Below are 13,359 nucleotides of genomic sequence, written 5' to 3'. Positions count from 1 at the left end.
TTGGCTGAAGGATAACAGAAGAAAGTGAATGCAAATAAAAGAGAACACAACCAAAGCCTTACATACACTTGTAACGACCATCCAATGACTCCTGTAACAAATCATTGAACACTGATGTCTTTGTGACAGAAAATAATCATTTATTTTGGTTCTTTCATAGCTTTATTGTAGGTTATCTGGAAATGTGACAAAATCTGCAGGATCAAAAATATATTTCCAGCAGTTCTTATGTTTGATTAAATGTCCTTAGGCTGTTTTGCTTTTGGTTTCCATCCGCAAGCTTCTGGTTGTATTATTGACCCTCCTCTTTACAGAATTGGTGCAATTCCCCGAAATTTGTTGTCTTTCTGACACAGGCTTGTTTCTTAATCACAGTCCACAGGCTCTTGATGGTTATAAGACAGGACTTTTGGGAGACCAGTCTAAAACCTTAAATCTAGCTTATTTTAACCATTTCTTTACCATTCCTGATGTGTGTTTGGGATCTTTTTCTTATTGAAACACCCAGCTCTGTTCAAGATCCAACCTTCTGGCTGAAGATTTTAGGTTTCCTTCAAGAATGTTGAGCTAATCTTCTTCTTCATTCGTCTATTTACTTTGTGTAAAGCTCCAGCCCCAGAGCATGATACTGCCACCACCATGCTTGACAGTAGATTTAGTGTTCTTGAAGTTTAACACCTCACCTTTACTCCTCCAAACGTCTTTTCTGGTCATTGTGGCTCATTTTTCGTTTCGCCTGACCACTGAACTTCCCTCCAGATGTCCTTTTCTTTGTCCATGTAATCAGCAGCAAACTACTTCCAGAAGACCTGTAATGAATCTGTGAAATAACTAAAATGCACAATTATTTTTTTGAGAGAAAGATGCTTGTGTTTCAATCATTCCATTGAAGAAAAACTAAGAGTTATAGTAGTCACTGCAAACTCAAAGTTGCCATGATATAGAAGAGTAAACTTTTGATTGCAACTGAGACCAAAGCCCAAAACCAGCCAAGGCTCAAAAGGTCCAAATGTGGTTAAATAACATATAGACATGATTTTAAATGTCCAGGTAATAGTTTTTCAGTAGTACAAGCAAGAAAAAAAATCAGTTTTTCTTCTTTTTGACTCAGGCAGCTGGAGGGGCGGTTCAGTGTTTGTGTTTGATTGACAGAAACTGGCAGTCTGCCGGATTTTACAGCATCGGGAACAAAAGAAAAAGTAGACAAGTCTGCTCTGTGACCTGCAGGTCGTTGCTACAAGGTGTGTTGTTGGTTGTATTTAAGATTAAGCAGCACAGCAGCATCTAGAGACTGAAGTGATATTTACAGGTGCTTCTCCATGCTGTTTAATGTGTCGCAGCTGAGCGGCTAATTTGCAGTCCTGCAGGAAAACTAATGTTAATAGCAGTGAGTGTTTTGTTTGAAGACTTGTTCAACACGCCGAGGTGCAGGACAAGATGTTCGTTGGTATCATTAGGTTAGATCTGACGGAGGCTTGGCAGGAAGCTAGTGTGGGTTGTGGTTCAGAGTTGGTGTTGTGTCTCAGGCTGTTGTCTGGCTCAGTGAGACCGTCTGCTCTGCCAGTAACAAAAAGCTTAATTTACTGCTTTATGCAACATTTGACTTCATCAAAGTAAAGTCTCGGTCTATCCAGACAGAAACCGGAATGATATTACTCTAAATGAATGCAAAAACTGTTGGACCTCCATGACACCACAAAGTATATAATATGCATTTCCCTTTTTGAAGTTAAGTTTTTATGAGTGAAGAAAACAGAACATTTACATGGAATAATCTACAAAACAATCTAAATTCTTGTTTATCTTCAGAGCAATTTAGGTTTTTAATTTCATCTTTTTTTGGCTTCCAGCCGTTCTTGAGTTCGTTGATTCATTTGTTATTCAAATTTACATTTTTGTGTTATCCAAGTTTCTTATTCATGCGACTATTTCTGTTATTTTCTTGGACCTTCTTCCCAGTGAACTCCAGGTTTTAAATCTACGAATCTGTTGAGGTGTTGAGGACATTTATCTGTTGAGAACCAGTTTTTTTTAGTTATTACCATGACTATGATGACTGAGGACTTATACGTACAAGTGATTGTGAAGGTCAGTTTTTTTCCGCTTATCAGTCCAAAAACACAAGCAACTCCCCACCGTAGCTGTTTCTCAATACCTAACTGCAGCAGCTGAGAGAAGCCAGATCAACCTTCTGTAATAAACTTTAAAAACTGCCAAACATCTGCGAACTTCTACTTCAACTAAAACCTCGTGGCCACCTGTTATCCATCCCCTCACGAACACTTAACATAATCATAGCTACCACCTTTCACCCCTTCACTTCAAAGCCTTCACTTACCACTAAATGTTATCAACCAACCAGCATCTAATAACTTTTGAGAACTTCGCAGAAAGTCATTCCTTTTTCATGCAGAGGTCTGATACAGAACGGCTGGTCCAGATTTAATTCCATACAATCTGTAAATCAATACATTATTGAATATACTGTACAATACTGTAGTGGTGCAAAACTGTAGAAATTGTGGAAATCACAGCAAATATCTATGAAATTCCAATATTTTTGTTCTTGTTTAAGTACAGTAAGACTAAGCTTTATGGTCATATTGTAAAAAAAAGAATAATATTATCTGTGTTTAAAAACAAATGGAAAAACCTGTAAAATAACAGCAAAAGATAATTTGTCAATTGTCAATTATTAATAAATAATAATAAAACTGTATAATGTTACTGTCAAATGTTGTAAGATATCAATTGTTGATGGGGACATTATTTACCATTTTAGCATTTTTTATAGTTAATATGTTAACTAATACTTTATTCTTTGATTTCACAAGATATGTAATTTCACAGAACTGGTAAATCTGTTAAATAACTCTTAAACAGTCCTAAAAACGTCATTTTTATATAGTGCTTGCATTAAAAGTGCACCTGTCGTTGTCAGCCATTAAACGGCCGCTACCAGCTGTTAACACCTCATGTAATGATGCTGTCACCAAATTTAATAGTAGTGTTCAGTGTTTCCTCTCACAGAGCAGGACATGACTGCATTAGGATGATGGAGGTGTAGAATTGATGCAAAGGCCAACAGTGTCTCACCTGAGAGGCTGGAGTCTGAGTCCTGTCTGGAACCATTTTTTAATATTTTACCTTCAGTTTAGTTTTTATGTTCAACTTTCAGTCAAAGTTTGTCGAAGCGCAGGCAGTTAAATTCAGAAAAAGGTAAGATGTCAGCTTAAAACTGACCTGGATTATAACACGTCTTCTGCTCTAGTCGTACATATTACTGCCAACAGTTCTTACGACGACAGGTCATGTTCATTTAATAAGCTGATGATGCTTGAATCAGCCTGAAAAGTTCCACACATCCACAGAGGCGTTCGTGGTTCGATCACTAACTGACGTCTCTGCACACATTCTTGGAAGAGTCCCATTTGCTTCTCGCATCTACTGTTTGCTCTGTAAAGAATTCAGGCATCTCTGGTGACATTTCCTTTTAAGAGATACTTCGCCGAATCTGTAGCATTGACATGACAACAGATGGGGAGCTTTTCACAACAAACCACTTTCTTTTCTGTCACGCTTTTTTTTTTTTTTTTCCAGATATTTTCACTCAAACTGCTGCTGCCTCTTCTCCTTCACCATATGGGCTGTTAAAAATGAATTGCCTTAAAAGTTTGAGCAAATAAGAAAGTTGCATATGCCAAAGAAAAGTTGATTTGGGTTCTGAAAAGCAAACAGTGTTGCAGAAATAAATAATTGTTGGAAAAGTGAGAGATGTCAAACATCAGTAATGAGCTGGAGCTGTGTGCGGTTGCTGTAGGGCATCTTAAAAATGACAACATCTTTGTTCACTTTTTCTGATCATAATTATTAATAGATGCTGTTTTCAGTTACATACAGTGGATTGTTTACTGTGCAGCACGTGAACTGGGCACAAACAGATGTTGTGATGTTTCAGAAGACGAACGTTCGTCCTTGGAGGGCTCAGCCTTACTCTCAGATTTGTGTTCGTCGTGGTGACATGGCAACGGAAGCGGAGCGAGGACGGACACCTCCTCCCCTGAGCCCTTCATCTCATCCTGTTAGTGATCAGCCAGTCAACCAGCCAATTACTCAGACGCCCATTAGAGAGCCCACACAGGCATACGCAATCAGCTCCTGATGTCGAGTGTTTCCAGCAGCGTTTTAGCTCAAAAGAGAGAAACCAAAGAGCAGAAAAGGCTTTGTGTGATGTGACGAGTGCATTTTCTCGACTTTCACTGCTCTTTCATATGTAAGAAGTCCTTAACGCTGCTTCTGGTGCCGCGCTCTGATGTCCATATTTGAAGAGAGTGTTTCACAAACTGTCAAACCGGATTTCTTCTGAGCTGAGGCGGCTTCTTCTTTTGCCCCAATTCAACCCACTTTTCTTTGTTTTTGCGGCTCACTGTTTGGAGAAGAATTTCCTCATCTGGAAACACTTGAATAAACACGAGGCACTTCTGACGCCAGCACATTTACACTTGAATCCGGGGTTCTGTGCGGGAAACAAAGATCTAAACAAAACTGCTTTGTTTCCCTGCCTCGGTGTGTTGCACGCAGGCTTTTGTTGATTTAGAGTAACGCTCTGGCGGACACCTGGATTTACCTGCGGGGCCAAAATGCCAGGCGGCGTCTCAACAAATTGAAGGGGAGGTCAGGAAGCAGTAAGAGACCGGGAAAAGCACAGCGAAGCCTCCCACAGATACAGTTTCTTCTGAGGCTGCACTTAGAAAGGAAGGGAACGGGTGAAAAAAAACAACTCAGGTCATGGGGTTTATATGGGTCACGGACTCACCTGCGGAATATAGACTTACAATAATTACTCTTGTCTCTGGTCGAGATCATTAAAATACATTTTACTGCAAGCAATGTCCGTCAGAATATGCAGAGTTAATATGAATCCAGGCATTCGAGAATAAAGAAATTGTTGTTGCTATCTAGCTGTTGCTCCTGAAAAACATCTAATTAAACATCTGCTGTTGTTGGATAATAGTTCACAATAATACACATTTCACATCCTCATGATCTGAGCTACATGGATCAATACTTAAAAATATTTTTAGCAAATTTGTAAGACATTAAACTGACGAATATCGATGTGTTCTCTCCCTGTTCTCTGTGTTTCTATATTTGTGCCGGTAATGACAGCTCGGTTAACATTTAGCTGATGAGCTTCCTGTTGCCTCCAGAGACCGAAGGTTCGACTACTCCCAGTTTAGACTCCTTAAAGGATGTCGGATTGTGTGATTTATAGCATCTGTTCGCTCTGAACTGTACCTCTCGTACAGTGGAGACTCTTTCCTCTTACAAGTTTATTAATGTCAACCTGACTGTTCCTCATTGAAGCCTGGTTGAGCTTCTGAGCTCGCCTTTGGGAAGATGAATAAAACATATCTACTTTACCTAAACAAATCTCTGAATGCTGCTCACAGCTTGCTTCCTAGATGAAAAGACATTTAAAAACCAATCAAAACTCACACCTTGAGAATAAAAACAACCTGAATTTGTAAAATTAGATTTTAATTCATTCTTTTATGGAGACTTTTGGCACAGCCAGAAAGGACTGTCGTAATTAGGTACAGCTGCAGCCATCAGGCTTATGAATGCCTCCATATCTACAGACAAAATGTACTTTAAACATTCAAAACTAAGACATTTGAGCTGCTAAAAACAGTCTAAACAGCCACAAGTTCTTGCTTCTTAAATGTGAGGATTTACTCCACTGCTATGTGTTGAAATGGTCTTGTCTTTGTTCTGTGTCTCATATGGATAGCGTTTCCTTTTACTGCTGAGGTTAACAGCCTGTTGTCTTTGTGACCCAGCCTTTTTTTTTTTCACGTCTGAGACTGAGCTTTGTTTGTTAGCGAATATAAAAGCCTTGAAGGGCTAAAGATTAGAGCCGAAGAGCTCTTGAAGTCCTCACATGTTGTCGCTTGGATATGAACATATGAATATCTGGTGTGTGCGTTGACCGCTCATGTTTGAAACGTTCGTTCTGAGCTACAACGGAGGATTTACTTTGAGAACAGAGTTTTACTCAGCTGGTGTAAATAGTATAGTTTTTGTTTTATCAAATCGTTTTCTAGAGTCTCATTTAATATGGCAGCCGAGTAAAGTAGCCTGTCAGGACTGTTAAATTCTGAGCTCGCAGGTTTTATCAAATGGCCACGGAGGTCATGGGAATAAAAGTTAATTAATTACTAGCCTCAGTCTTTTTAATGGGAAGTCTATGCTCAGAGAGGCACGGTAGTTTGACTGATAGAAAACACTTTGTGAATCTATAATTTGAGGATGAGAAGGTTCAGGACGCCGCAGTGAACCAGTGTGAGAATTTATTCATCCCTTTCACCACTGACATATTACATAGCTGTGACTGTACATGCAAATTAAGTTCATACATTCATTCATTATTGTTTTTATTTATGGATTTGATCCGTGGATTTGCTAAAGATTTCTGTATCAGTGCGAGATAGCAGCACAGCGTCACTGTAACCATGACAACAACTGAACACTACATCAGCTGCCTGCTGATGATCACATGATTGTGATCCTGCTACAGATCCACCTCTGTAGACTTATCGGGACTTATCCATCAGAAATGATACGACTCAACAGCCTTGGTGGAGTTCTGCGCTCTCCGAGTGCTTTTCTTTTTGCTCGTTAATTATATTTTGTTATTATTTATCTTATTTTACAGGATTTCTCGTTTGATTTTATGTCTTTCCTTAATATTTAAAACTACTCTTTTTATATTTTATTACTCATTTTTTTTTACTTGTAAAACTGCTGATTGACTATATACTCTTTTTACTCTTTTACGCTAAGGAGGTTATGTGACACCCGGCGTTTGTCTGTCTGTCTGTCTGTTAACAAGATAACTCAAAAACGCCTGGGCAGATTCACATGAAATTTTCAGGGGATGTAGACTATGGTAAGAGGAAGAGCTGATTTAATTTTGGTGGCAATCCGGAATGGATCCTGGATTCTGGATCACTTTGAATTTTTTAGTATGTGGTCCAAAATATGACAAAAACATCATAGGTTAGTATGTCGTCCAACAAATTGGAACAAGGTGTCTAGATAGCTCAACTGGTTAAGAAGGTGATTCATAAACAGAGCTGTGTCAGAGACGCAAGTTCGATTCCAGCTCATGATCCTTCACTGAAAAAAAACAACAACAACAAAGCAAAAACAAAGTCCATGTCAAAAATCTCTTTTCAGAACTAGCGATACATCCATTTAATACTTCCTCTAATACTAATGTTGGTGAGTGTGTAAGACGGACACGATGTCATCGAACATGAAACACACCTTTACGAGCCTGAAGATAAAAGTCCAACCTGGTTTTTATCATGAGTCAGTGATATTAGTTTGAAAGTTTTATTATGTCTGTCACTTTCCATTTATCAGTTTTATCTGTTATCTATTTTGTTACCTTTTGTTATACAGAATCACTAAATATACTACTCTAGAATTTTGGGGAGGTTTGAATCCATTTTTCTTGTGAAATTGTAGGTAAGATGCCATCCACCATCAAGATATTAAATGGCAACAAATGGGAGGATCATATGATATCATACACCATACTTATTAGTATTCATTATCAAATTTTGTTATTACGATACGCTTTCATTTATCAGTTTTATCCATTTATTTTTACTACCTCTTATTTTCCAGCAGCACTAGTTTGATTATAGCTGCTTATTAATGATCTAAAACTGTTTCTTTTTACTACTCAAGAAACTACAGATCTTTTTTCCATCCATTTTTTTCAATCTTTTGCAATCTTTCCTTCTTTGTAAGGCGTCTTTGAGTGTCTTAAAGGGCAGCATATGCATGATATGTACTATTATTAAGAATAATATTGTCTTTTCTCATTTTATTAATTGTATATGTTGTCTATGTGAGGTGACACACAATTCTTTGGGCTATAAATTGTTGTAGGTGCTAAATATTTAAATTAATTCCCATTAGAAGTCTCCCTGTGGGACAGTAAAGTGTATTTATTTATCTGTTTAATGACACCGATGAACTAGAGTCGGTAAATGTCATTAATAGTCAATATAAACCACTTACCTGCTGATTTAAGTCAACTTTTTACTGCATCTGATTGTGAATTTTTATACTTTTTCATGGTAAATCAGAGCGATTTATTGTGCATCATCAACAGTGTCACCAGCTCAACATTTTTCTTCCTCGGTGCTTCACTTTCTCACCCTGTTTTCTCTGCCATTTGGCTGCTTCTCATCTGAATGGTACGACTGTGATGGATGACTTATATCGCTGCCAGACTTCTATAATCATCACAACCAACCGAGATGTCGCCGCGCCGGCCTTCAGCCTCTCACAGTATGAAAGCTTTGCCGTGTAAATGCTGCTGCGCTCTCAAAAAACAGCCTTCGTGCCGATATTTTCCTGTTCCTTCAAGCGAGAAAAGACGCTTAAAATGCATGCAAAAAAAGTCTAAGTATATGTTAGTGTTTGTTTAGTAAATGAGGTCTTCTTGCCCTTCTGGACGCTCACTGCAGCTCTAAAGGAGGAGAAAGGTCAGCCTTACCCAGTGCCCTTTTCTTGACATCTGCCTGCTTCGGTTTGATTTAATTAAAGCCAAGGGGAAAAGGTCATGACTTCTCTGATGTCGGCACATGAAGGTAACCAGAGAAGCAACCGGACGCCGTTCCGATTCTGTAAGATCTGTTTGTTTTGTTGCTACTGGACTCAAAACTAAGAAGATTCAGCTTAAATCTGCAAGTCAAAATGGATATACTCAGCCCTGCACTTTGCTTTTAGTCCATCGTTTTGTGCACACACGTACGCTGTGTGCACACAAAGCATGTCTAAGTGAATAAAGGGGGGACCGAACACGTCGCTGGATTAAAGCCAAGCATTTTCAATTTACGCAGAGGTGATTTTTCCATCCTTCCCTGATGATAAAGCAGTCCTGCTGAAAGAGCACAAAACAAATCAGAACAAAAAAAGGCACTTGGCGAGCAGCGAGGTTTCAGGTGTGTGTGTGTGTGTGTGTGTGTGTGTGTGTGTGTGTGTGTCTCATAACAGAATAAGAGCTTAAAAGATCTCGCTTCAGGCATATCCACAACAAAGAAGGGTTATTCCATCATAATATATTCTAACGACAGCTTCAAAAAGTGAATTTCTTACTTAAAAGTGACCCTGATTGTTCGATGCTTCCTCAGGATTTAACATGAGTCACACAATGCATAAACACAGCATCTGAACTGCTGACAGAAATACACTGCCTGTCCAGAAAAAAAAAAGCACTTGGATTTCAGTAAGCAAATACAATGCCCTCCATAATTATTTGCACCTCTGGTTAAGATGTGTTGAAAGCCTTAAAATAAATTCAATTTTTATTGCAGAAGCATATTCTCACATTGAAAATTGTTGAAAAATGTATTATAGGAGAAGATTAGGTTCTGTTTTGTTGGCAAAAGGGGGTTGTACAAAGTATTTACATCAGGGGTGCTAATAATTGTGACACACATGATTTGATGTAAAAGAATTATTTCTTAATGTGTGACTTTTTTCCCCACTGAATAAATGCACTTGAATTAAAGGTTGGATTTTCCTCTTTTTTTCATTGTGGTCCTATATTATTTAGAAAAAAAAACTGAATTTATTAGAAGCTAAAGAACACATCTTAACCAGGGGTGCCAATAATTATGGAGGGTGCTGTAGGTAAGAGCCTTCCATTGGATAATTACTGCAGTGATGAATTTGTCTCAGCAGGCAGCAACTTATTTAACCCCTAGCTGATGCAGTGAGGAGCTTCTCATTTCTTAAACAACCCTGTTGGAAGAACTGTCCTGTGGTCATGGAGGCGATATTAATCTGTTCCAAAAGCAATCCAGCAAAGAAAACAGCTAAGATGATTTTGGAAACTACTCAAATCGGGTTAAGAACCGTCCAACGTGTTATTACAACTTGAAGGATAGTGGAGAACCATTTATCTTTGAGGAACAAATGTGGTGAGAACTAACTCTTAGATGGTCATAGGAAATCAACAGTAGAACTCACGGCTATGTTTAATAGTGAAGGTAAGAGCATTTCCACGCACACAATGTGAAGGGAACTCAAAGGATTGGGACTAAACAACTGTGGCTCTAAGAAAGCCACTGATCAGTGAAGCTAATCAGGAAAAAAGGCATCAATTTGCTATGGAGCATGAAGATTGGATAATGGAAGAAGGTCATGTGGTGTGATGAGTCCAGATTTACCCTGTTCCAGAGCGATGGGGGCATCAGGGTAAGAAGAGAGGCAGATGAAGTGAAGCACTCTTCATGTCTAGTTCCTACCAGCCTGTGGGGGTTAGGGTTATGATCTGGGGTTGGTCAGGTTCAGCAATGTTATGTTCCCAAAGAATGAGGTCAGCTGACTACCTGAATGTACTGAATGACCAGATCTTTACATCAGTGGAGTTCTTCTTCTCTGGTGATATGGACATGTCCCAAGATGGCGATTTAAGGATTCATGGGCCTCACACTATGAAATGAGAGGTTCAGGGAGAGTGAGACATTTTCACACATGGATTGACCTCCACAGAGTCCAGATCTCAGCCCCACTGAGAATCTTTGGGATGTTCTGTAGAAGACTTTGTCCGACTCTCCCAACATCAACATAAGATCTTGGTAGAAAATGAATGCACCTCTGCACTAAAAGATACCATGGCAAATGTGTCATTCTCAAAGCTAAAGGTGGTCCAACGAAATGTTTTTTTTTTTTTTGGACAGGCGGTGTCTAACAAACCTGTTTCAAACTGCGCTTGATGTTGCAGCAGGTTTATGAAGGCGTCAGAGCCATCTTGAAATGAACATGAAGAGAGCAGCTGTTCACTTTTCTCTTTTGCTTCCTCAGAAAGCATTTCTCCGCTGAGAGGAGAGAAGATTCAGATCAATTCACTTTGCTTTGAAAGATAAAAGGGTATAAAACGGAATGTGAAATAGCAGCTCGTGTGCCATCGTGGCGGTTCTGCTGTAATGGCTTTGAAATTGACCGGGATCCTTTTGTTGCTTTGTTACATTTCCTCCTGCCCATCTTTTGTCCACCTCTTTTTCACCGCAAGTGGTCTAATAAAGCACAAGTGTCATAAAAGTAATCTTTGAAAGAGCCTTTCTGCCAAAAAAAAAAAAAAAGATACCAATCATCGGGAATGTGACCCTTTCCTGTATCGTTTCTGGAGAAATGAGGCGTCTTCATAGTCGGTTCAATGGAAGAATAAAGAGCTGCAGCCAAATGTGTCCAATCTGAAACTTACAGGTCTGATAAAAGCGGAAAGTACCACATCGGCGTATTACTGTTTTCAGAACATGTTTATCCCTGATTTGTGCTCCTTTAATCTTGATTAGTGCAAGAAATCATGACTTTAATGTAGAATAAATGAAATTTAGTTTGGAATACAAAGTTTATCTGAGACCTCGGGAAATGATAAAACACATGGAATGGTGTTGAATACAGGTTAAAAGTTACACAAATAAATGTTGTAAAATTGGGATTATTTGCAAGTTTGCAGTGTCTAAATGCATTTTTAAAAGGATGAAGGACAATAAAGTACAAAAATATACTTGTTTTCTAATAATTTCACATCTGTTATACTTCAAAATGTCGATAAAAATCCAACTTTACTGCAGTGAAGTTTTAGTTTGTTGCTTCCAGCTTTCTTGTTGAAAACAGTAAAAAAAAATATGTTTTCAACTTTTTGAACTTACTGTGTTGACTTTTGGTTCTTTTGTGAAACTAAATCTGAGCTGAAATGGAGATATTTCATCACTCTCACTCGCAGGCAGAGGAGACGAGCATGGATTCAAATTAAAAATGTGAGCAGTAAAATATCTTATCAGGACAGTTTTTTTTCCCCAGTGTTGGTAGCACCTTTGAGCACTTAGAAAACTTCTTTACATGTTGATTCCATTTTTTTCTCCATTTCTGTAAAATAAATAAATTTGATTTATGTTCTATTTTTTTCATTTATTTCAGTATAACTGTGTTTTATTCCACAAAAGACATTTTTAAATTCTTTCTGCTTCTAGTTTTGTTCTGCTGCTTCTGTAGAGGAGCAGGACTCTAAATGGAGTCAAGAGAAGTCCAAAAATGTGAAAGGAGTAAAGAAAAAACATCCAGAAACTTCTTAGGTAAGAGTTAACTAAAACGATGAATGAATTACATGATTAAAGCTGGAAAAAAATAACCCATACTTAATGTCATCAATCAATCAAACTTTATTTGTAGAGTAGTTTTCATACAAATGAAATGCAACACAAAGTAATTTGCAGATAACAGAAATCAGAATGCAATAAACCAGTACAAACAACCTCCTATAATCAAGTTAACAATTAAGGGATTGAGGAAATGCTGTCCTATGTGCAATGAGGAAACACCAGATAAGATCAAATCAAATACAATGAAATAAAATGAGATAAGCTAAATAAATTAATTAACTTAATTCGATGTCTATTATTGAAGTAAAGATAGATAGGAATAGAAGTTACAGAAATTATAAAAACACAATAAGCAACAATGAAGATGAAGTACTAAACTGCATTACTAAATGGAATAAAATATGTAAATAAGTAAATAAATAGTCAGTAGAAATTATTTCTATAGCACCTTTCACTGATACAAAATCAAAAAATGCTTTACAATAAAAATAAAAAGTGTTAAAACGGGACCAACAGCTAAAGTACAGTGCATCAAAAACAAACAATAAATGAATAAATACATAAAGTGTCTACTGGCCAACCAAAAGCGAAATCAAATCAAATTAAATCTGAGAATAATAATAAACGAACAAAATCTATCAAATCTATCAAAAGCCTGACTGGAAAGATAGATTGTGAGTTTGCTTATAACTTCTACAACTTGAAGTTGGGTTACCAGGGAGTTACAATAACAGAACAGTTCAGAAGGTTAGAAGCAGAGTGGTTTCCCAGAAAAATTTTTTAAAAAACAAACGAAATAATTCTTTGGTCTAGATTTTAGTGCAAAGTGATCAAACCCACAACCCAAATATAGTGTTACAGTGGAGCTTCCAGTGTTAGACCGTTCCGGAAAACACTAAACTTTGAACCCATTTTTGTCAAAAACTACAGAAAGTGGGTTAGACAACTCTGCTTCCAAACCCTTCAGACAGGCTAGATAAGTAAACTAAATAAAATGAATTAAATTAAATATCTATTATGAAAATAAAGATAGAGATGAGAATAGAGGTATGCAAAATTAAAAAAATATATAAAACAGGAAAAAGATTAAAAAAGTAAGAAACTATACATTTAATAGAGTAAAATCTTTAAAATGTGTGTATCCATCCATCCATCCATCCATCCA

General features: G+C 37.6%; 1 protein-coding gene across 3 annotated transcripts in view; it reads left to right on the top strand.

The window, feature by feature from the left end:
• The window catches only part of whrna (whirlin a), a 246,904-nt gene that overhangs the window by 115,289 nt on the left and 118,256 nt on the right, over window positions 1-13,359 (top strand). The gene's annotated exons all lie outside the window — the stretch shown is intronic.

This window comes from Acanthochromis polyacanthus, chromosome 18, assembly GCF_021347895.1.
Source record: "Acanthochromis polyacanthus isolate Apoly-LR-REF ecotype Palm Island chromosome 18, KAUST_Apoly_ChrSc, whole genome shotgun sequence".
Taxonomy (NCBI): domain Eukaryota; kingdom Metazoa; phylum Chordata; class Actinopteri; family Pomacentridae; genus Acanthochromis; species Acanthochromis polyacanthus.
The sequence above is the reverse complement of the archived record's forward strand: the minus strand, read 5'-3'. Positions and strand labels throughout refer to the sequence as shown.